This window comes from Geotrypetes seraphini, chromosome 12, assembly GCF_902459505.1.
Source record: "Geotrypetes seraphini chromosome 12, aGeoSer1.1, whole genome shotgun sequence".
Lineage (NCBI taxonomy): Eukaryota > Metazoa > Chordata > Amphibia > Gymnophiona > Dermophiidae > Geotrypetes > Geotrypetes seraphini.
In genome coordinates, this window is record NC_047095.1 from 84686880 (window position 1) to 84710886 (window position 24007).

The 24007-nt window shown below is 46.8% G+C and overlaps 2 protein-coding genes and 1 pseudogene across 8 annotated transcripts in view; 1 reads left to right on the top strand and 2 right to left on the bottom strand.

The window, feature by feature from the left end:
• LOC117346742 overlaps positions 1-16364 on the bottom strand; it is a 37796-nt pseudogene extending 21432 nt beyond the window's left edge.
• Positions 1-24007, bottom strand: part of RALGPS2 (Ral GEF with PH domain and SH3 binding motif 2) — a 595760-nt gene that overhangs the window by 297024 nt on the left and 274729 nt on the right. The window lies entirely within an intron of this gene.
• ANGPTL1 (angiopoietin like 1) overlaps positions 1-24007 on the top strand; it is a 96375-nt gene that overhangs the window by 2359 nt on the left and 70009 nt on the right. The window lies entirely within an intron of this gene.

Here is a 24007-nt window from a genome sequence, read left to right on the forward strand (position 1 = left end):
CTACGAGAAGCCGGAGCGTTGAAGTTGTGGGTGGCTGCAGGAAAGGTCATCTCTGATGCAGCTTCCTTGGTGGTCTAGTGAGATGTTGGTGCAGGAGCAATTTTTACTCACTCCTGCCCGTGCTTTGTTGGTGCTGAAAATGACTGCCAAATTAGAGAATGACACAAGGAAAAAATTTTTCCCCGTCCCCGCGACCACCGTCCTCATCACCGCAGCATCCATACAAGCCTCAGTACTGCAATATTTAGCTTATTCCTTCCTTATAAATCAAAGTTGTGGCTACTGAACTAGAGAAAGAGATGTTCAGCTGGCATGGCTTTGTTTATAAATTTTTATCAACACAACTAATAAACTACTTTATCAAAAAAAAACAAAAAAAAACACCACTACACCAGCATCTGGCCACCAAGCCTTCCCCTCAATTCTGATGTTGGAGAGGAAGTTCTGGGCCAGCCAGGCAATTGGCTGGCCCGGAACTTCCTCTCCAACGTCAGAATTGACGTTGGGGTGGAGGAGGGGAGGCTTGTGAACCCAGCGCTTGTGTAGTGGTTTAACGTCAGGGAGGGGTGGGGGAGGAAGACTTGTGGGCCCAGTGCTTGTATAGTGACTGCACAGCCCTGGCTTTTGCGGAGTCAGAGAAGCAGGGAGAACGCAAAGGCAACATGAGTCTATTGCGGATCCCGGGATGGGCTCTGCGATCAACTCGCGTTACCCTTGCGATTACTGGTCAATCGTGATCGACCTTTTGGGCACCCCTGCTCTACATAATACAATTCACATGACCTATCAGCTCCCCCGGACGTCTGGCATCTTTCCTTTTTTATCTCTATTCCCGTATCTACAGCGATGGACCCCCCACCATCCCCAGATCTACCATCTCTCCTTTTCACAACTACCCTTTCATCCAGCATCTCTCCCTCCTTACCCACCAGTTCTCCCTTTCTCACAAGCTCTCCCTTTCTCACTACCCTCCTATCCAGTATCTCTATCCCCCACACCATCCCTTGTGTCCAGCTTCTCTCCCTTTTTGTTCCTTCCCTCCCTAAATCCCATTCTCCACCATCTCTCTCCCTCTCCTGTTTTTAGATCCATTATTTATTTTATCCCTCCCCCCATCTCCCCCATCCATGATCTCCCCCATGTCCACCATCCATCTTCCCCCCTCCACCAAGTTCAACTCTTCCTTCCATCTTATCCCCATCTCTCCTTCTCCAGTCCACCAACTCCCCCAAGTCCATCTCCCCTCTCCCATCTACCTTTATTTTGATGTTACAACATATTGGTGGTGGCGGTGGTGATTTAGCGATCCACTCCTGCACCACTCCTTGCGTTTTCTCTCCACTGCAGCCCGCCTTCAGTGAAAAGTTCCTGTTTCCGCTTGGGCAGCCAAAAGTAGAGAAGATGCCCGGAGTAGTTGCAGGGTAGTGAATCACATTTGCTACTGCTGCATTTACCTGGCTGGGGAGGAGAGGAGAAATACTTCCGGCCGGGAAGGAGAGAGTCTTGCTGTCGCTGATCTGCATGTAGGTCTATTTGAGCTTTCCCTTTGCCACCGGAGTCCTTGCTTCTGATGTAACTTCCAGTTTCGCAAAACCAGAAGTTACATTAGATGGAAGGACTCCGGTGGCAGAGGGAAAGCCCGAACTGATTTCTAGCAAGGGGGCCGACAAATTGCCCAAACAAATCGCCCAAAGTGAATCGGTGAATTGATTCAAATCGTGAATCGGGCAGCACTAGTTGGGAGGACATAATCTCATTCTTTAACAGTGGTCTGTGTTGTTCTATCTGAAGAAAGAAGGAAAGAAAGTAGTTTGACCTGCAGTGGTTGCTTTGAACCTATATGGAGTACTGCAGGGTTAACGGAGTAAACCACCTAACAAAATTAATTACAACCTTATTCTATGGTTTACACTAAAAAGAGTCTACTGGCACTACATTAAAATAGAATAAATGACTATCTACAACCTAGTGAACTAGTTGCTGAAGCCTAAATGTGTCTAAGCAACTGGAGAGCAGCTACAGCTTGTCATATCTGATGAAACATATTAAAGGATGCTGCACTTACAAACATAAGAGGTTAGTTTGTTGTTGGGATAGTAGCCTGCAAATATCACCTGTGATTATGTATGTGTGCGCATATCTAAACAGACAAATAGAGACAAACATATATACATACACAACTACACAACTAATTTTTCTGGTGAAAAATTACATCCTTCAACTACACCATTCCAAACTAGGGTTTTTGTCACACATTTTATAAGGTGTTCAACACAATAGATACAGAGCCCTTTACTAAAAGGTAGCAGGCACTGATACTGAATTTCTTTAGGACCTGCCAGAAGCAAGCATTTATTTCTTTTGTGTGTGGTATACAGATCTGACAATTTCGAATAAACCACACATTAAAAGATGGACGTTTTGGGCATCTTATCTCAGTCTAATGAAATTTCTATCAGCATTATTCACTCTGCTTTAGGATACCAAATTTAAAATTAATTTTCTGCATTCTCCAATATCTACTAAGCGCGCATGCACACTCTTACCTGCATGATCCGCGATTCCTAGGTCCGTGGCCGTCAGGAGTGTGCATGCACACATGCACAATGGTTGCTCTCTCGCAGACCCCAAGGTGATGTGTGGTCTTGCTGGCTCCCTTACACTTCACGGCCGGCCGAAGTTTATTTTTAAGTACGAGCCACACCTGCATCAGAGAAGGCTTCTGATGCAGGCGGCGATCATGAGAGGAGCCGCGGCGGCACCTTTAAACTTAAAAATAAACTCCGGCAAAGGACTAAGGGAGCCGGCCAGACCGCGGGAAGGGAAGGAAGGGGGGGTGGGGGTGGCAAGGGACTAAGGGAGCAGGCCAGACCGCGGAAAGGGAATGGGGATAGGGGAAAATGCTGCTGCTGCTGCACAGAGAAGTGGAGGAGGAGGGAAATTACTGCTGCTGCACAGGGAAATGGAGGGAGAGGGAAATACTGCTGCTGCTGTTGCACAGGGAAGTGGGGTGGGGGAGGTAAATGTTGCTGCACAGGGAAATGGAGGGGGAGGGAATGCTGCTGCTGCACAGGAAAGTGGGGGGAGGGAAATGCTGTTGCTGCTGCACAGGGAAATGGAGGGGGAGGGAATGCTGCTGCTGTGGCTGCTGCACAGGGAAGTGGAGGGAGGGAAATGCTGCTGATGCACAGGGAAGTGTAGTGGGGAGGAAAATGCTGCTGCACAGGGACATGGAGGGGGAGGGAAATGCTTCTGCTGCACAGGGAAGTGGGTTGGGGGAAATGCTACTGCACAGGGAAATGGAGGGGAAGGGAATGCTGCTGTGGCTCCTCCACAGGGAAGTGGGGGGGGGGAGAGAAATGCTCCTGTTGCATAGGGGGCAGGGAGAGAGACAGATAGAAAGAAAGACAGACAGACAGTGGGAGGGAGACAGAAAGAAAGGAAGAAAGACACAGGGGCAGGGAGAGAGAAAGAGAGACAAAGAGATGGAAAGAAAGAACGAGAGACAGACATATATTCTAGCACCCATTAATGTAACGGGCTAAAAGACTAGCATTTCAATAAAAGGTTAAGTCAAAACATTCTGCTCTTCTCTTTCTTTGAAACTCCCCCCTACCACCCTTAACTGAGGCCCCTTTCTTGTGCTAGTATCATCTGGACTTAACACAACCTTTACAAATTATCCTACTTATTTCAAAACAACCATTTTATTTTGCTTTTGCCGAGGCTACAGAAATGTCGGCGTCGACTTGCTCATAACAGTCTCAAAGGATTGTGATTCATTGTTTTAAACCATTTGTTTTAAACAATTTGTTCCCTGTTTTGTCTTGAATTTTGTGAGCTTCCGTTCATATGTTTGAAAACCCTTGAGCACATCTGTTACCAAGTATTCAAAGCCTGAAATTTAACTTCAGGAGGAAAACCCCAACATTGCCGAGTCCTTCAATGCACAGATTCCTATTTGCACAACTCATTCTTGGACACATGATCATTAAAGATCTTCCAGCTGTTTCATTAGGAGTACTGTTTTATATTAACAGAAGCTCCCCCCCCCCAACTTAAAAAAAAAAAAAAAATTGGCAACAAAGACTTTACCACAGATTTCCCTGTTCTCCAAAGAAACCGGATTATTTTCTGAAATGTTCTTTGTTAAACAAACTTAAAACTGAAATATAGTTTATTGTTTTAATAATGAATAGGACTGCCTCCGTCACCTTTTCATGGATATTAGGTATTTGCTGTTGACTCTGAACTGCGATAAACATACCAGCACTTTTTAAGCACAAATTTGGCAGAAGTCTAGACAGGCATTTACCACGGATTCTATATATTGAGCTCAGATTAGCATGCTCATTACTTATTAAGCTTGATGACATTAATAATTGGGTGCTAACAAACTATTACTGATGTTAATTGGCACTCATTTGAGAATACATCTAGCTGCATGCTATAAAAAAAGGCCATGAGCTCAACTCCCATAGTATGTATCTTGAAAGAGAGGGTACTGGCTTTAGGAAACATGGGCATGCTAGAGGCATTCCGAAGATTTACACACAATTATATTGCATCAGTGCGCCTAACTTGGGTGCCAGCATTTATACCATGTTTCAGCAGGTGTAAGTTTGGAACCCAAAGTTAGACGCAAAATCCATGCTTAAGTGCTATTCTATAAAGGGCACGTTCACCCTTTAACAGAATAGTGCTTAGTGCCAATTTTTTCCAGCACCTAATTTTGAACACTGTTTACAGAATTCAGCCCTTAAAGAATCTTGAACCTTTTCTACAAATTAAATCTAAAATAAAAAAGGAAAATATTTGAGATATAATTCTGAGAACTATGAGGGGAGGAAAAATCCTAGATTTATCCCATATAGGTCAATGTAAAAAAATGCGATAGCCATATTAGTCAATTTAAATGCACATAAAGATCAACACACAGAACAGTGCAACATAGTCATGCAGAGATCATCTGAGAACAGCCCCCCTTCCCCCCAAAAAAAAATTTCTGAAGTACGCAAAAAAAGGAAAAGTACCACTTAGGGCAGGCCTGCACAACTCAAAAATGATCCAGGGCCAAAACAAAGATGGAAAATGTAGCAGTGGCCACGGCTTGAGGCACCCAGAAGTGCGCGTGCGTAACATCACCACATTGACATCCACGCATGCAGAGGCCTTCCACAGGCCCTGAGATGCCAGTAGGGGGTGCCAGCAGGGAAGAGGGCAGGAGAGAAGGAAAGGCACTTGCGGCAGCTGTTTGCCTACAGCAGTGTTTCTCAACTACTTCAAGCTAAGTACCCCCAACCACACAGACCTCCCAAGATCTACCCTAAACCCACCCAAGCTCTGCCCCAGATCCTGCCCCTTTAGTAATTGTAATGCAATTTTTGCCTTTTATTTTTCATATACACACACAATACACACAGCAGATATAAACTCTCAAAACTGACATTTTGATCACTAAATTGAAAATAAAATAATTTTCCTACATTTGTTGTCTGGTGATTTAATTAGTTTCTGGTTGGACTTTCTTCTGACTGTGCATCCAACATTTCTTTCACAATCCAGCCCATCCCCTTTAGGACCATGTCTTTTCTCTTTTCCCTCTACTTACCCTCCCCAGATCTAGTGTCAGTTCTCCTTTGTACCTACCACCACCTTTGTTCCAGGTCTCCGTCTCCCTCCTCTGTTATCATTTTCCATCTCTCTGTTCTTCCTCAGGGTCTCTCCCCCTCTGTCTCTTCTGTCCGCACCTCCCATAGTCCAGCATCTGTCTTCTGTCTTTCCCCTTTGGTCCAGGCCTCTCACTCTCTGTCTTTCTTCTGCTTACACACACACCCATGTCCAGCATTTGTTCTCTTTTCTTCCAGGTCTTTCTCCGACTCTCTCTCTCTGCTTCCTTTCTCCCACGGTCCCACCCCCGATGTCAGAGGAAGGGCAGGACCGCAGCAGAGGAAACGTGTTGCGGAGGCCAATGGCAGCCTGCTAGGTTCGCTCTGCAGTCTGCAATAATTAGCTTAGTGGCGGTCTGTGTGCAGGAAGCAGCAGAGGTAAGGCCCTGCTTAACGCAAGGGTCTCAGCAGGACGCTGGATCTGGACAGCGGGGGGAGGGTGGAGACTGAGAGCAGCCTGCTAGGTTCATTCTGCAGGCTGCCATAATTAGCTTTAAAGGGGGAAGCCGAGGAAGACAGCTGGTAGGGAGAGCCGTATCAGGCGTGGGCCGCAGTGAGAGTTGAAGTTAATTCATATAGTTCCTTAAAATGAATTAAACCCAAATCTCACTATACACTTATCACTCTAATTATCCAAAATGTAATCAAATTCATAGAGATCAAGATTCCCTCAATGGAATAACAAGGCCATTTAAAAAACATATATTTTACTATCATTGTCAGTTAATTAATTATAAAACCACTAGTCTTATAGCCCGTTAAATTAACGGGTGCTAGAATATGTGTGTGTGTGTGTGTCTGTCTTTATTTCTTTTTCTCTCTCCTTAGCCGCTTTCTGTATTTCTATCTATCTTTCTTTTTTTTCCTTGGCTGTCCACCACCACCCCTTCTCTTTCTCTCATTCCTGTCTTCACTTCCTCTCCTACATCCATCTCTGACTTTAACCTTATCTTTCAGTTTTCCTCCATTTATTTTTCTGCATCTCTATCTGCTTCTATTTCTCCAGTTGTTTGTTTTTTGGGAGTTGGTTTTTTTGGGGTTTTTTTGCTAACTCCTCCGTTCCAGTATCTTCTCTTTCGCACTCTTCCCCCTTTATTTTCAGTCTTCTAACCAGTATCTGTCTTGCTCCCTCCATCCAGCATATCCTCTCCCCTATTTCGTCCAACACCTCATCTCTCTCTCCGCCCATCACCTTTTACTCCTTGCTTCTTCCAATGGAGTCGCGAGTCAGGCCTGACATATAAGGCTGGAAGCCGATTCCTCCCGGAAGAAGTCCTCCATGTTGTTTGCCGGCCGCTGGAAGGAGGGGGGAGTGATGAGCCAGCAGTACATCTGGATTGTGAGCAGCCCTGCCTTCGGTCCTGTCTCGGTCCCACTAAACCGGCTGGCAATAACGAAGCCAGACATCACGGGGGCTTTCCCTCTTGCTAAATCGCTATAGGCTTTGCCGGTCTCGATCCCGCCCCTCAAAATCAGGAAGTAACTTCAGAGATGGGCAGGATCGAGACCGGCAGAGCCTTTAGCAATTTGGCAAAAGGGAAGAACCCGTGGCATCTGGCTTTGTTATTAGCAGCCGGTTTAACAGGGACAGGACCGAAGGCAGGACTGGTGAGGAGCAGAGGCCAGAGTCGGGCAAAGGAGGAGACTTACGTTTGAGGGACGGCAGGACTCCGCGTTCACTCCCTCTGTGACGGTTCGTCTTCTGCCAGTGACCTAGTAAGCGCGCATGCGCACTCGTGCGGCCACATCCCGACAGAAAAGGGATCAGGGAACACGCGTCGCGAGTGCGCATGCGCGGGCTAGCATTTTATTATTTAAGATATATAAACTTAAAAACAATAAACCAATAAGAAGGACTTTTAAATCCAACCCTTATTACGGTAATCATGTATTAGTATTAATAATAATAACTGAATAAAATAAAACAAAAATCATTGAGTTCCAAGAACTATAGAACCCTTTAATAACAGACAATTCATAAAGGTTAGGTTGTGCCACAGGGCCCTGGCAATAAAAACTGAAGCTGAAGTTAGCAAGTTTTCATGTTAAAGTCATGCCATTAGCAATCTTCAGTCACTAATCAAAAAGCAGACCTGTCCACAGGATAGACCTCTGAAACAGTCCCAACCACCAAGCATAAGTCACTTTTTTCAACTGAATGGGTAATTTATTTTAAAATTTTTCCACAAAATTACATATAGATTTTCTTTGGAAATCAAATGTAAAAATCAATAACATTAAGAAAAACATTAAAAATATTTTATATTGTTGGAAATACTATTCTATAGAAGAGATAAATACAAAAGCCTGACTAACAGTTATAATGAACAAATCAAGATATTTATCTGAACCTGTAATGAATAAAGAACTCAACTTGCAAGACCAATTTACAGAACAAGTCTTCTCTGTCTTCATGTATCACTTGTCATAAGGAATTCTGGTTCTGCTGTTTGATAAAACACTGCTTTTTACACTCCATAAGATGTTCAAAGTCACGCCACATCTTAGCCTGCTTCATGTTTTGGCCATGGCTCTTGTGCACCGATTTTTGTTTCTAAGAACATAAGAACATAAGAACTGCCATCTCCGGATCAGACCTTCGGTCCATCAAGTCCGGCGATCCGCACACGCGGAGGCCCCGCCAGGTGTACACCTGGCGTAATTTATAGTCCACCATATCTTTATATGCCTCTCTTAAGGAGATATGCATCTAGTTTGCTCTTGAAGCCTAGGACGGTCGATTCCGCAATAATCTCCTCTGGGAGGGCATTCCAGGTGTCAACCACTCTCTGAGTGAAGCAGAACTTCCTGACATTAGTCCTGAACCTGTCCCCCCTTAGCTTCATTACATTACATTCACTACATTCTCTCGCAGTTTCTTCCCAAGATTTTCTTGTTCAGCAATATTTCTTGTATATTGCCCCCTAATAGTCTTTCTTCTTTCTTGTGGGTCAGGAGAAACATAAACCTTCATTTCATCAGCTGCTCGCTACAACAGGATTTCCATATTCTTTTGCATGCAGTTAATGTAATGATATTGACTCTCTCCCTGTGCACATTCCTCTTGAAGCCCTCGGACTTCCTGTTCAAGATTGGAACGATTGCTTTCCAGACCTGCTGCACAGCTGTCATATTGGGTTTTCTTTTCATACTCCTGGGTTAATTCCTAGTACTTCTGTTGCAGGATCCTCAGCTCTTTGAACTGGAGCAAATGCTGACTTTCTCTCTGCTAGCATCGTGTGCAGTTTCTTTACCATTTCAGACATGTTGTTTAATGTTCGGCCCTTCATTTCATCCAACTCACTCTTAAGGGCAGATATCCTTTTCGAGTTCCTCCTGTGTGTCACTGTACCCAGAAATACCTCTTCTGTTCAATCGCTTGCATTTGCTCTTGCACCACCACATTACACTGTTTTAAAATTTCCTCTATTCTCTGGAGAACCCCATGTTCTGCTCGGAATTCTGCTATTTCCTGGCGCTTCTTTTTGAACACTGTGAAACCGAACGTCACTGCAGCTCCTTGAGGCTAGGTAGGAAATCTCCAGTTTTCTCTTACGCTGTCGCAAACGACTTCTTTAAACTCTCTGGTGCCGTTTTATCCAACGAATAATGAGTAAAGTTCCTCCCCTTCAATTTGAATCTCCTTCTCCATTGGCTCTTTCTAAAATCAATACAAATTTCCCCATAACAGTTTTGCCACAAACGACAAGAGGAAACTATGTTTAAGTATAATTAATAAGGAACTCCTTTATGGCCAGACTATATAACAACCCAAAAAAAAGAAATTCAAGTTGAAATAAAAATCCAAGTTAAAATAAAGATTGATAGCAGAATCTTCCTTTCATATCATCCTTGCCATCGGGTCCAAGTGCTGATTAATAAAGTCCTGTAACTTAGTCAGGTCCTCATAATGACTGGTTTTATTATTAAATTTTAGTTTCATTACCGCCGGATATAGCAGCCCATATTTTGCTCCCATTTGTCTCAGCTAAGGTCTGAGAAGCAGGAATTGCTTTCTTAAGCCAGCTGTGACTTTGGCAAAATCAGGCAAGAGATGAATTTTCGCTTACTGCCACTTCAACGACCTCACTTGCTCAGCGGTAGACAAAATATCCAAAGATTGTTTGAAACGCAGCACCCTGAATATCATGGGCCTGGAACCGTTTTGACTGTTGGAGGCTCTGGATGGAATTCAATGTGCTCTTTCTTTTCCAGAAGATAATTCAAGTTGAGGGAGAGCAACTTTGGCAATAAATCTTCAAGAAAAGATACAGCATCTGATCCCTCTACCCCCTCTGGGAACCCTAGCATTCTAATGTTGTTCCTCTGACTTCTGTTAGCCTCCTCCAATTCTTTAGTCAGGCGATCCACTGCTTTATGGTCAGTTTGAAACTTATTTAAACTGTCTTCCATAACAGAAACCCGGTGTTCCAACTGTACAGTTTTATCATCACATATCTGTAACTTCTGGCTAAGATTTTGAACTTCTTTTATTGTCTTTAGTTCAATTGTATTAACCTGAAAGCAATGTTACTTACCGTAACAGTTGTTATCCAGGGACAGCAGGCAGCTATTCTCACTAGTGGGTGATGTCATCAGACAGAGCCCCGGTACGGACGTCTCACAAGCACGTGTTGCTTGTAGAAACTTAAAGTTTCTAGATGCCCGCACCGCGCATGCGCCGGTGCCTTCCTACCCGGAGATCCGGGCGTGTCTCCTCAGTTCAGGTAGCTAGCCTGAGAAGCCAACCCAGGGGAGGTGGGTGGGACGTGAGAATAGCTGCCTGCTGTCCCTGGATAACAACTGTTACGGTAAGTAACATTGCTTTATCCCAGGACAAGCAGGCAGGTATTCTCACTAGTGGGTGACCTCCAAGCTAACCTCAGTGGGATGGAGGGGGAGTTGGCGACTTAAGAGAATAAATTTTTCAATACTGTTTGGCCAAACTGTCCATCCCGTCTGGAGAGAGTATCCAGACAATGATGTGAGGTGAATGTGTGAACCGAGGACCAGGTGGCAGCCTTACAAATTTCCTCGATTGGTGTTGATCTGAGGAATGCTACTGAGGCTGCCATTGCTCTGACCTTATGGGCTGTGACCTTACAAGGAAGTGATAATCCAGCCTGGGCATAGCAGAAAGAGATGCAAGCCGCCATCCAATTAGAGATGGTGCGCTTTGATACGGGTCTTCCCAACTTATTAGGGTCGAAGGAGACAAAAAGTTGAGGATTGGTTCTGTGTGGCTTGGTGCGATCCAGGTAGAAAGCCAAGGCACGTTTACAGTCTAGAGTGTGAAGGGCCGATTCTCCGTGGTGAGAATGAGGCTTAGGGAAGAATACTGGAAGTACGATGGATTGGTTGAGATGAAATTCGGAGACCACCTTAGGCAGGAATTTCGGGTGAGTGCGGAGGACCACCTTGTCATGGTGGAATACTGTGAATGGTGGGTCCGCCATCAATGCCTGGAGTTCGCTGACTCTGCGAGCGGACGTAAGGGCTACAAGGAAAAGAACTTTCCAGGTGAGATACTTCAGAGGGGCCCTGTTGAGTGGTTCAAACGGGGGCTTCATGAGGTGGGAAAGGACTACATTGAGGTCCCAAACCACTGGGGGTGGTTTGAGAGGAGGGTTAACATGGAAGAGTCCTTTCATAAATCTGGCGACCACCGGATGGGCCGAGAGGGGTTTCCCTTGTAGAGGCTGGTGGAACGCCGCAATAGCGCTCAGGTGGACTCGTATGGATGTGGACTTGAGCCCAGATTGAGATAGGTGCAGGAGATAGTCCAGCACGGAGGATAAGGAAGCTCGCTGGGGTTCCTTTGACTTAGAAACGCACCATGAGGAGAATCTGGTCCATTTCTGGGAGTAGCATTGACGAGTGGCGGGCTTCCTGGAAGCTTCCAAGACTTCCCTCACTTCTTGTGAGAATTGGTGAGGGGTTACGTTGAGAGGAACCAAGCTGTCAGGTGGAGAGACTGCAGGTTGGGATGAAGTAGTGATCCTTGATGTTGAGTAAGTAGTGAAGGAAACACTGGAAGTGGTACTGGTTCCCTGCTGCTGAGTTGAAGTAGGAGGGAGAACCAAGGTTGTCTGGGCCACCGAGGGGCTATTAGAATCATGGTGGCCCGTTCGAGTTTCAGCTTGACCAGAGTCTTCTGGATCAGCGGGAATGGTGGGAACGCATATAGAAATCGTTTCCCCCAGTTCAGTAGAAAAGCATCTGCCTCGAGGCGATGAGGAGTGTAGATCCTGGAGCAAAACTGAGGCAGTTTGGCGTTGTGGGGAGCCGCAAAGAGGTCTATCTGAGGCGTCCCCCATTGCGTGAAGATTTGGTGAAGGGGGTTGGAATGGAGAGTCCATTCGTGCGGTTGTAGCAGACGGCTTAGTTTGTCTGCTAGGACGTTGTTCTCCCCCTGGATGTATACTGCTCTGAGTAAGGCGTTGTGGCGTACCGCCCAGTCCCAGACTCGTAGAGCTTCCTGGCAAAGGAGGGACGAGCCCGTGCCCCCTTGCTTGTTGATGTAATACATGGCAGCCTGATTGTCTGTGCGAATGAGGATTACCGTGTCGTGAAGTAGGTGTTGGAAAGCTTGGAGCGCATTGAAGATGGCTCTGAGTTCCAATAGATTGATTTGGTGTAGTCTTTCCGCACTGGTCCAGAATCCTTGGGTGCGGAGACCCTCCAGGTGGGCCCCCCATGCGTAATTCGACGAGTCGGTTGTGAGAACTTTCTGATGGGGGGGAGAGTGCATCAGCAAACCTCTGGATAGATTCGAAGAGGTCATCCACCAAAGTAGAGACTGCCGAAGAGCAGGTGTGACTACGATGCGTTTGGATAGTGGATCGGATGTCTGGTTCCACTGTGATGCCAGGGTCCACTGGGGGATCCTGAGGTGGAGTCTGGCAAAGGGTGTCACGTGTACCGTGGAGGCCATATGGCCCAGGAGCACCATCAGTTGTCTCGCCGGTATGGTTTGGTGAGTGATCACCGACTGGCAGAGGTGAAGAAGAGACTCCATGCGTTGCCGGGGCAGGAATGCTCGGAGTCGGGTGGTGTCCAGGACCGCTCCGATGAAGGGGAGGGACTGGGTAGGCTGTAGATGGGACTTGGAGAAGTTGATCTCGAAGCCCAAATTCTGGAGGAAGTAGGTTGTAGCCAAGGCCGCCGAAGTGACCTCTGGGGCTGACGGGGCCTTGATGAGCCAGTCGTCGAGGTATGGAAAGACCTGTAGACCCCTGTCCCTGAGTGCTGCGGCCACTACCACCAGGCACTTTGTGAAGACTCTGGGGGACGAAGATAGGCCGAATGGTAGCACTCGATACTGTAGGTGCAGATTTCCCACCCGAAATCTGAGGAACTTTCGGGAGGCCGGGTGAATGGGGATGTGAGTGTAGGCCTCTTTGAGATCCAGGGAGCATAACCAGTCGTTCTGCTCGAGGAGGGGGTATAGAGAAGCCAAAGTCAACATGCGAAACTTCTCTTTGACCAGGAACTTGTTGAGGGCCCGAAGGTCTAAAATGGGTCGCAGGTCGCCCGTTTTCTTCGGGACGAGGAAGTACCGGGAGTAAAACCCTCGGTTCAATTGGTCTGACGGGACCGTCTCGACCGCCCGAAGCTGGAGTAAGTTTTGGACTTCCTGAAGAAGAAGGGAGGTCTGCGTCGAGCTTGAAGGATACTCTCTTGAAGGATGGTCCGGGGGGACCCGGTGGAATTGAAGGGAGTATCCTTCTCTTATGATGGAGAGGACCCATAGGTCCGTGGTTATGGCCTCCCATCTGTGGTAAAAAAGATGGAGGCGGCCCCCTATGGGAGAGGCCGAGGTTATGCTCCCGGGAGGGGCGTCAAAAGGGCTGGGGAGCCTTAGGTACAGCGGGTGGCTGGACTTTTTGCTGAGACTTCTGGGGGGGTTGTCTCTTCGCAGGCTGTCTCGCCGCGGGCGTTTGTCTGGGCATGTAACGCCGCTGGTAAATCAGGGGTGGCCTGGAAGGTCGAGACTGTTGAGGTTTGGGTTTGGGCCGTAGGATGGATTGAAAGGATTTTTCATGATCCGACAGCTTCTTGGTAACAGTTTCGATAGACTCATCGAACAGGTCGGCTCCAGCACATGGTACGTTGGCGAGTCTGTCCTGTAGGTTGGGATCCATATCGATAGTACGGAGCCATGCCAGGCGACGCATAGCTACCGCGCTTGCGGCGGCGCGTGCCGAGAGTTCGAATGCATCGAAGGAGGATTGCATCAGCTGGAGGCGTAATTGGGAGAGGGAGGCTACCACTTCCTCGAACTCGAATCGAGCTTGGTTGTCTATGAACGGAGTGAACTTGCGGAGTACCGGCAAGAAGAACTCCAGATAGGAAGAGAAAAAGAAGTTGTAGTTTAGCACCCGTGACGCCATCATGGAGTTTTGGTAGAATTTTCTACCAAATTTGTCCATCGTTCTTCCCTCTCGGCCCGGCGGTACAGAAGCGTAGACCTGGGAGGGATGAGAGCGTTTGAGGGAGGACTCGACCAATAGGGATTGGTGGGAGAGTTGGGGGCCCTCGAACCCTTTATGGTGCACGATGCGGTATCGAGCATCGAGTTTGCTGGGGATCGCCGGTATGGAATACGGCGTTTCGAAGCACTGCATGAAGGTCTGGTCCAGTAATTTATGCAAGGGGAGCCGGAGCGACTCCGTTGGAGGGTTAGGTAAGTGCATGGTGTCCAGATACTCTTTGGAGTATCTGGAGCCCGTGTCAAGGGTCACGTCCAGATCATCCGCCATTTGTCGGAGGAATGATGAGAAGGACAATTGTTCCGCCAGCGTCGGTCTGTGGGACGGGCTGGAGGAGGATGAGGCCTCCAGGTCTGTGGACATCGGGGAGTGACAAGGAGAATCGGGTACCGGTGTCTCCTCGTACTCCGGGCCCCTCGGAGGGGACGCCTCTGTTGAGGAGTATCCCCTACGTTGCAGTTTTTTCTGCGGTGACACCTCCGAATGGCGTGAGGAGTGCCAGGATGAGTGTCTCGATCGGTGCCCGTCTCGGTGGCGGGACGGGGATCGGGATCGTCTGTGCATCGCATGGTCTCCCGAGGCCCCCAAGTGGATAGGGCTGGAAGCGGTGGATCGCAACTGGGTTTGCGATGCGGATTCTTGCGATGCTACCCAAGTCTGGTAAGGCGTGCGGAAGAACTCTTCCTGACTATGCCCAGGGCTTCGAGTATCGAGCGGGGGTCTGGTCCCATGTTGGCGCGGAGGCGTAATGGGTTCTAATGGCGGCATATCGGTAAGCGAGGTTTGCCGCGTGTGCATCGCCGCCCTCCCCCGTTCGTCCTCGTCGGTTGTCGAGGTCGAACGGTGTGGGGGAGGGGGAGGGGGCGGACCGCCCCTTTGGGTCGGTACCGGGAGGTCACCCTGTATGGCAGCGATGAGCCCGGGTCCGATGGTCTGCATGAGCTCAACGAATTGAGCTTCTAGCACGGACCGTAGCGAAGCCGATAGGGAGGGATCCGCACCGAAAGGGGGTCCTCCTGCACGGACATCGCGCTCCTTCGAGGTCGAGTGCTTCTGCTTAGCAGCTTTCGGCACTTTGATGACCATTGGTGGCACTGTGGAAGGAAGAGGTACCTGAACCGAGGAGACCGGGGCAGGCACCGACGTCGAGCTCGTGGATGGTGTCGGGGCGAGCGATGCCGGTTTCACCACACTCGATGCAGGGGTGGTCGATGCCGGTTTCGCCCGAACCGGGGAGGTATCAGATGAAGTGGAGGCTGTGGGATCCTTAGCTGCGTCCATCTTGAACATCGATTCCCACAATAGGCAACGCCGCTTGAAAGAGCGTGCCGTAAGGGTAGAGCAAGGCCCGCACGATTTCGGGAAGTGGTCAGGGCCCAAACACTGCAAACAGCGCCAGTGAGGGTCCGTGAGTGAAATCGCGCGTTGGCACTTGCTGCACTTTTTAAACCCGGTGGTTGGCCGGGACATAGGCCGGAAAATCTCCGCCGCGAGGTCGAAGCCAGTGGGCCTGAGCCACGTGGCCGGCCCGTTCGACCCGCCGGAGGAAATAATCTTCTTTTTTTTTTTTTTTTTTACGAAAATAAAAGAACTGTTAACTGTAATTAAAAGAAAGGCGAAAACGCGGACAAGGAAGGCAAATTTAACTGAATTCAGCTAGCGCATGATGAAGTTGAACTTCTCAGCTCCGCGGAAAAGAAAGAACTGAGGAGACACGCCCGGATCTCCGGGTAGGAAGGCACCGGCGCATGCGCGGTGCGGGCATCTAGAAACTTTAAGTTTCTACAAGCAACACGTGCTTGTGAGACGTCCGTACCGGGGCTCTGTCTGATGACATCACCCACTAGTGAGAATACCTGCCTGCTTGTCCTGGGATAATATCTCTCTCATAACTTTCAGCTCAGATATAACTTGTTCCAACAATTCCGATGTATCCTTAGATAATGGCACCTTTGAAGAAGTGGGTGGGTCTTATTTAGCCCTTTTTACCTGAGGCTCCTGCAGCAAATGCTGACTCCAATTTAGACTGTCTTCCTAATGCCATATCATCTGCAGAAGATTTCACAAATCAGATTATTCCTTTTTGGAGTGTGAATTTGACCTCTTATGCTGTCAAATTAGCTGAATTGTGCTGATGAGGGAGGAGAAGTAAAATCACCCAGCCATCTTGTGTTGCAGCCAAGTTCCGAATTTCATCTGCCATTTGGACACCCAGTCTTCCAATTTCCTAAGGTCCGCCTGCAATTTTTCACAATCTGCATGCGTTTCAGCAACTTCGAACAGTTTAGTGTCATCTGCAAATTTAATCACCTCACTTGTCGTTCCAATTTCTAGATCATTTATAAATAAGTTAAATAGCACCAGTCCCAGTACAGACCCCTGCAGCATTTGACTGTTTACTCTTCTTCATTGAGAAAAATGACCATTTAACTCTACCCTTTGTTTTCTATCGGATAACCAATTCCTGATCCACAACTGAACTTTGCCACCTGTCCCACGACTTTAATTTTCTCAAGAGCCTCTCATGAAGAACTTTGTCAAAAGCTTTCTGAAAATCTAGATACACTACATCAACTGGTTCATCTTTATCCACATATAAGGCAAGATCTCCCTCAGCTGAACCCACACTGACTTTGTCTCATTAAATCATGTTAGACTACATGTTCCACAATTTTATTTTTTATAATTGTTTCCACCATTTTGACCAGCACTGAAGTCAGGTTTACTAATCTGTAATTTCCTGGATCTCCCCTAGAACCCTTTTAAAAAATTGGTGTAACATTGGCCACCCTCCAATCTTCAGGTATTAGACAATTTTAGTGACAGATTACAGATCACCAACAGCAGGTCAGCAATTTCACATTTGAGTTCTTTTAGTTCCCTGGATGTATACCATCCAGTCCAGGTGATTTATCATTTTTTAACTTGTCAATTTGGCTTAGTCCATCTTCCAGATTCACTGAGATTTCTTTCATGATCACACTTGAAAACCATTTACGGTTCAGGTAGATCTCTTACATCTTCTTCCGTAAAGACCAAAGCAAAGAATTCATTCAGTCTCTCCGCTATGGCCTTATCCTCCCTGAGCGCCCCCTTTGCTCCTTGATTCATCCAACGGTCCCACAGATTCCCTCACAGGTTTTCTGCTTCTGATGTACCTAAAAAAATTGCTGAGTTTTTGCCTCTTTGGCAAGTTTGTAATCATATTCTTCCTTATCAATGCTTTGCATCTAACTTGCCAGTGCTTGTGTCTCTTTTCTTCATTCGAATCCTTTTTCCATTCTTTAAAGGATGCGGGGTTTTTTGGGCTCTAATAGCCTCTTGCACTTCACTTTTTTTTTTTTTCTTAAGTATAACAATTTATTATACATACAATATTCTAAAGAAACATGAGCCCACATCAAGGAAGATGAAGAAAGAAACATACTTAAGCCAAAGGAAATTAATAAAATACCGTATTTTCGCGGATATAACGCGCGCGTTATACGCGTTTTTACCTACCGCGCATACCCCTCGCGCGTTATATGCCTGAGCGCGGTATACAAAAGTTTTTAAACATAGTTCCCACCCCGCCCGACGCCCGATTCACCCCCCCAGCAGGACCGCTCGCACCCCCACCCCGAACGACCGCTCGCACGCGCTCCCACCCGCACCCGCATCCACGATCGGAGCAAGAGGGAGCCCAAGCCCTCTTGCCCGGCCGACTCCCCGACGTCCGATACATCCCCCCCCCCGGCAGGACCACTCGCACCCCCACCCCGAAGGACCGCCGACTTCCCGACAATATCGGGCCAGAAGGGAGCCCAAACCCTCCTGGCCACGGCGACCCCCTAACCCCACCCCGCACTACATTACGGGCAGGAGGGATCCCAGGCCCTCCTGCCCTCGACGCAAACCCCCCTCCCCCCCCAACGACCGCCCCCCCCCAAGAACCTCCGACCGCCCCCCAGCCGACCCGCGACCCCCCTGGCCGACCCCCACACCCCCCTTCCCCGTACCTTTGGTAGTTGGCCGGACAGACGGGAGCCAAACCCGCCTGTCCGGCAGGCAGCCAACGAAGGAATGAGGCCGGATTGGCCCATCCGTCCTAAAGCTCCGCCTACTGGTGGGGCCTAAGGCGCGTGGGCCAATCAGAATAGGCCCTGGAGCCTTAGGTCCCACCTGGGGGTGCGGCCTGAAGCACATGGGCCCAACCCGACCATGTGTCTCAGGCCGCGCCCCCAGGTGGGACCTAAGGCTCCAGGGCCTATTCTGATTGGCCCACGCGCCTTAGGCCCCACCAGTAGGCGGAGCTTTAGGACGGATGGGCCAATCCGGCCTCATTCCTTCGTTGGCTGCCTGCCGGACAGGCGGGTTTGGCTCCCGTCTGTCCGGCCAACTACCAAAGGTACGGGGAAGGGGGGTGGGGGGGTCGTGGGGGTCGGCCAGGGGGGTCGCGGGTCGGCTGGGGGGGCGGTCGGAGGTTCTTGGGGGGGGGCGGTCGTTGGGGGGGAGGGGGGTTTGCGTCGAGGGCAGGAGGGCCTGGGATCCCTCCTGCCCGTAATGTAGTGCGGGGTGGGGTTAGGGGGTCGCCGTGGCCAGGAGGGTTTGGGCTCCCTTCTGGCCCAACTACACAAAGGTACGGGGAAGGCGGGTGGGGGTGTCGTGGGGGTCGGCCAGGGGGGTCGCGGGTCGGCTGGGGGACGGGCGGAGGTTCTTGGGGGGGGCGGTCGTTGGGGGGAGGGGGTTTGCGTCGAGGGCAGGAGGGCCTGGGATCCCTCCTGCCCGTAATGTAGTGCGGGGTGGGGTTAGGGGGTCGCCGTGGCCAGGAGGGTTTGGGCTCCCTCCTGGCCCGATATTGTTGGGGAGTCGGCGGTCCTTCGGGGTGAGGGTGCGAGTGGTCCTGCCGGGGGGGGGGGATGTATCGGACGTCGGGGGGGGGGGCATCAGGCTTTCAGGATGGGGACAGACCTTCAAGGGGGGACAGGACTTCAAGGGGGGACAGTGCACGGAAAGTCAGGGGGGGTGAACGGAGAGTCGGGACAGCGCACGGAAAGTCAGGGCAGTGCACGGAAGTCAGGGGGGGTGAACGGAGAGTTGGGACAGCGCACGGAAAGTCAGGGCAGTGCACGGAAGTCAGGGGGGGGTGAACGGAGAGTCGGGACAGCGCACGGAAAGTCAGGGCGGGCGAAAGGAGCGTCGGGCATCATGCGCGGTATACCCGTGAGCGCGGTATACAAAAGTTTTTGTACATGTCATTGTGATTTCTGCGCGCTATACCCGTGTGCGCGTTTTACATGGGTGCGCGTTATATCCGCGAAAATACGGTACACCTGTAAATTTTTCTTTTTTAAGTTTTAGGTCTTAATTTGAACATCCGTCTCCCTATCTAACAGGAATTTTCCAAATGATCAGGTTTGAAAAATTCCAGTACGAGATAAATTGCTCCACTTTCTGAGGCTTGTTCCTGTCAGTATCACTTGTTTTAAGAAAGTGAAGAAAAATATTTGTTACAATTTAAGTTGTTCTATGAATGGTTCTGTCTTTTTATATTTAAATAAGTAACCATACATTTATCAGGAAATTTTAGGAAAAAGGTAGCTCCCAGTGATAGTACTCTAATCTAAATCTAATCTAATTTCCATCTTATATACCGGATTATTCCAGCAAGGACTCGAGGCGGTTAACAAAATTTAAAAGAATGTAATATAATAATGAAGGTAATAGAAAAGTTTTCAATAAATTAGATCAGTCCTTAGTTAAGAATCTCTGAAAGAGATGTTTTCAGATTTTTCCTAAAAAGTGATAGAGATAATGACGTTCTGATAATCGAGGGAAGATCGTTCCAAACTTTTATCAAGAAATAGGCTAAGGAATGTGAGAGTTTACTTAGGGTTTTAATCCTTTTAACAGAAGGGAAAAGCAATTTAAATTTATGTGTATTCCATGTAGTGTGATACCGAAGAGTGTTAAATGATAGAGGTAAAGGCAAAAAAAATTCCATGTAAAATTTTAAAAATTACATTGGCACATTTAAATTGAATTCGCCAGTAAATAGGAAGCCAATGAAGTAAACTCAACAATGAAGAGGCATGATCATATTTATGTCTTCCAAAAATTAATTTGGCCGCAGTGTTCTGATAAGTTATAGCCTCTTCAGATTAAATTTGGTTAATCTGAAATACAGGGAATTTGCATAATCCCGATGTGCCAAAATAATTGCTTGAACCAAAATCGCAAAATGATTTTGATGAAAAAAATCTTGAACTCTCCTCAACATCCGTAAACTAAAATAGCACTTTTTAGATCAACTGTTAATTTGATTATTTAAAGATAAAGAGGAATCTAAAACCAAAGATTCTAGATGAAAATTCAATTGTTAAGGAGTCTCCTAATTTCAATGCTATAACCTGAGGTAGATTGTGTAGTAAGGGACCAAACCACAGCAGTCTGGTTTTAGAAGCATTCAATTTCAAACGGACTAAGGAAGCCCATTCTTGAAGTCTAGAGATACAAGAGCTAATATCTCCAGTCAAATTTGAAAGCAATGGATCAATTTCCAGTAATATAAAAATGTCAGCGTATGTAAAGATAGATTCTAAAGGAGATAGAGTCAAATATTTTAGTTGTCATATATAAATTAAATAATATATGATATAGGGGAGACCCCTGAGAAACTCCACAGACTGGGATCCAAGACGATGAAAATTTGTTGTCTACATATACCTGATATGATCGTAGTTTGAGAAAACCACTGAACCAATTCAACACAACTTTATCTAAACCAATATTGATTAAAAGTTGCATAAGGATGTCATGATCCACAACATCAAAGGCCACAGAAAGATCAAACTGCAACAAGACAGCATAATGCCCTTGGACTAATAAGTGTTGAAGACATTGTTTCTGTCTATAATGGGTAGCCCTACAAACATCTGAAAACATTTGTAGTTTCTGCCTTCAAAACAAGAAATCTTTTTACAGTAAATAATTTTTTAAAACAATACTTTTACAAGACTGCTTAGTGTATATTGGTAATTGAAATCACCCATTATTATACTGTTGCCCAGTTCCCCTTTGCAATCCATTCTTCCCATAATCCATGAATAGAGCCAAGACCCAAAGTGATTATGATTCACTGTGCGACTAGTGAAGTGTCGCTACAGAACAGCTGTGGTCTGAAGCGAAGTACTGTTTCTAAACTTTTATCTTCAGGAGCGCTTGTAATTTGTGACTTTACTGCTGCCTTTTTGGATTAACTGTTTGGAGTGCTTATATCATGGACAGTTTTGTTTTTTTGGCAGTTTGTGACTTTTTGATTATGCACTGTTTGCTCCTCACTGTTGCCATATTGTGTGAATGCTGCACGGCTCGTCACTAACAACTACTGTTTGAATTTCCGTTACTTTTGAATTACAGGATTTCTGTTTGTGTTCTTTACCTATTGTTGACTGAGGCACATGAGACATTTATGCAACACACAGGTGGAGTTTTTTCCTAAACTATGATAAGTGAACTTACTTACTTTCAGCGTCGTCTGTTACGTTAAGTTCCACAATATTATGTGAAGTCTTTTTTCTCCACCTACATGTTTGTTCTTTTGCCTCTTTCTCAACAGAAGAAGATAGAGTTGTAGTGTATTTATAGTGATATTTTCTGTGCTGCCTAGTGTATATCTGGGTTCGAAGAACACAGTATGATAGATTTATAAGACAGGGGTATCCTATTTTTTATATGAATTATGGAGATAATTCTTGACCAAACATCTGACCAAAATATCGATAAATTAGGGCGTGAATAAAGAAGGAGTATGAAAGTCCCCGGCTGCTGAGTGCAAGACCAGCACAAATCTGAAGACTTGATGTAATACCCATGCAATCTTAGTAAGGGTCCAATAAGCTCTATGTAAAATGAAGAATAGATTGACAAATGGCTGCCGACCTAGTAGGTCTTGCTGAATAAGTCCAAGACTACTCCCATTCTATTTCTCCAGGATTTACATTTAGATCTTTTGACCACATGTCATCAAAGGGAACATCTTTCTTCACATCAGTTTCTCTTAAGATTTTATAAAGTTTAGACGCTTTTTTCCCCCCTAATATTAAAAATCCTAAAATCTTAGCAAAACTAGAAGATTCCTGTGACTCCTGATATAAAGACAATAAAGCAGACATGTCAAACTTTGGCCCTAAAAAATTGGCCTGCCAGACATTTTCAACTTTATACTCAATCTGGCCCACCGGCACGAACCGCTGCCACCGCTGCTGCTCTTCACTCGCATCTGTCATCGTCTGGTCTCCTCTTCAGAGCAGCCTACTGAGGATCACTGGCTGGCTGTAGCGAACCTCACAGGCCATTGTTGACTTCGGTAGCACGTTCCCTCCGACGTGATCCCTTACGTCAGAGAAGGGTGGAATCGCGTCAGAGAGAACGTGCTACCGAGTCGACAGAGACATGTGAGGTTCACTAAAGGAGGCCAGCGATCCTTAGCAGGCTGCTCTGAAGAGGAGACAAGGCAAAGGCAGACGAGCGTGAAGAGCAGCAGCAGCAGCCATTGCCAGCTGGCCAGAGGATGGAGGGAGGGAGGGTAGGAACAGCAGGCCAAATATGAAGGTGAGACCGGGAAGAAGGAGGGAAAACATGCAGGCCTTCGGGATGGGGGCAGGCCCTGATATAGAAGTACCCAGAGGGAGATAAGGAGGGGTCCAGATGTGCATATGCCGTACTGAGGAGGAGTGAGCGGAGAATAAGGATACAGACATTTAGGGACACAAATGGGGATTCTGGATACTGCAGGGAACAGAGTGACCAAGAAAATGCTAGATCAGGGGTGGGTGAAGAATGACAAAGGGAGATCATAATCTAAATTGGCTTGAAAGATATTTACTTCAGAGTGAGGGCAGTCTAAACTCCATTTCAATCAATACCACACTATTATCTTCGGTTATTCATAGTACAGTATTGTTTCATTATTTCACAGAAATTTCATTTTGAATTCAGCAGTCATCACTTTTTCATTCACTCTAATTTGATTTCATTTCATTTAATTCCATTTTTGGTCTCAGTGGCTGCACTCAAGTCCCATAATTCATGTAAAACTTGAGCATACCAGCAGCCAGCCTCCTCATCGGCCTTTATATATTTTTAATTTTTAAATTTTTTCAATATTTTAAATAAATAGTAAAGTTTAAGATAAACTTATCTGATTCTTTTATCGATATACTGAATGGGCTCCGACGCGAATTCAGCTTTTCGGACACGGAGATTATGGTGTTAAGTTTTGAAATGGGGAATGCTCCTTGAGACAGCTTAAAATACGAAACACTGAATTCGCATCGGATCCCCATTCAGTATATCGATAAAAGAAATCAGATAAGTTTATCTTAAACTTTACTATTTATTTAAAATATTTAAAAACTAAAAATACATAAAGGCTGATGAGGAGGCTGGCTGCTGGTATGCTCAAGTTTACATGAATTATGGGACTTGAGTGCAGCCACTGAGGCCAAAAATGGAATTAAATGAAATCAAATCAAATTAGAGTGAATGAAAAAGTGATAAGACCGCTGAATTCAAAATGAAATTTCTGTGAAATAATGAAACAATACTATGAATAACCGAAGATAATAGAGTGTGGTATTGATTGAAACAAAGGGAGATCGTAAGCATGGAGAGAGGGAGTTAGGACACAGAGTGGATAATGGACATGTGGGAGGGGAAAGCAGGGAGGAAAGGGGAAGATGCTCAATGGAGAGGGGCAAGAGAGGAAATGCTGAACAAAGGAAGGGAGGAATAGAAAGAGAGGCTAAAAATAAAGGGAATATGTTTGCTTGGAGGGAGAGTGGAGTGGGGAAGAAATAAAACAGA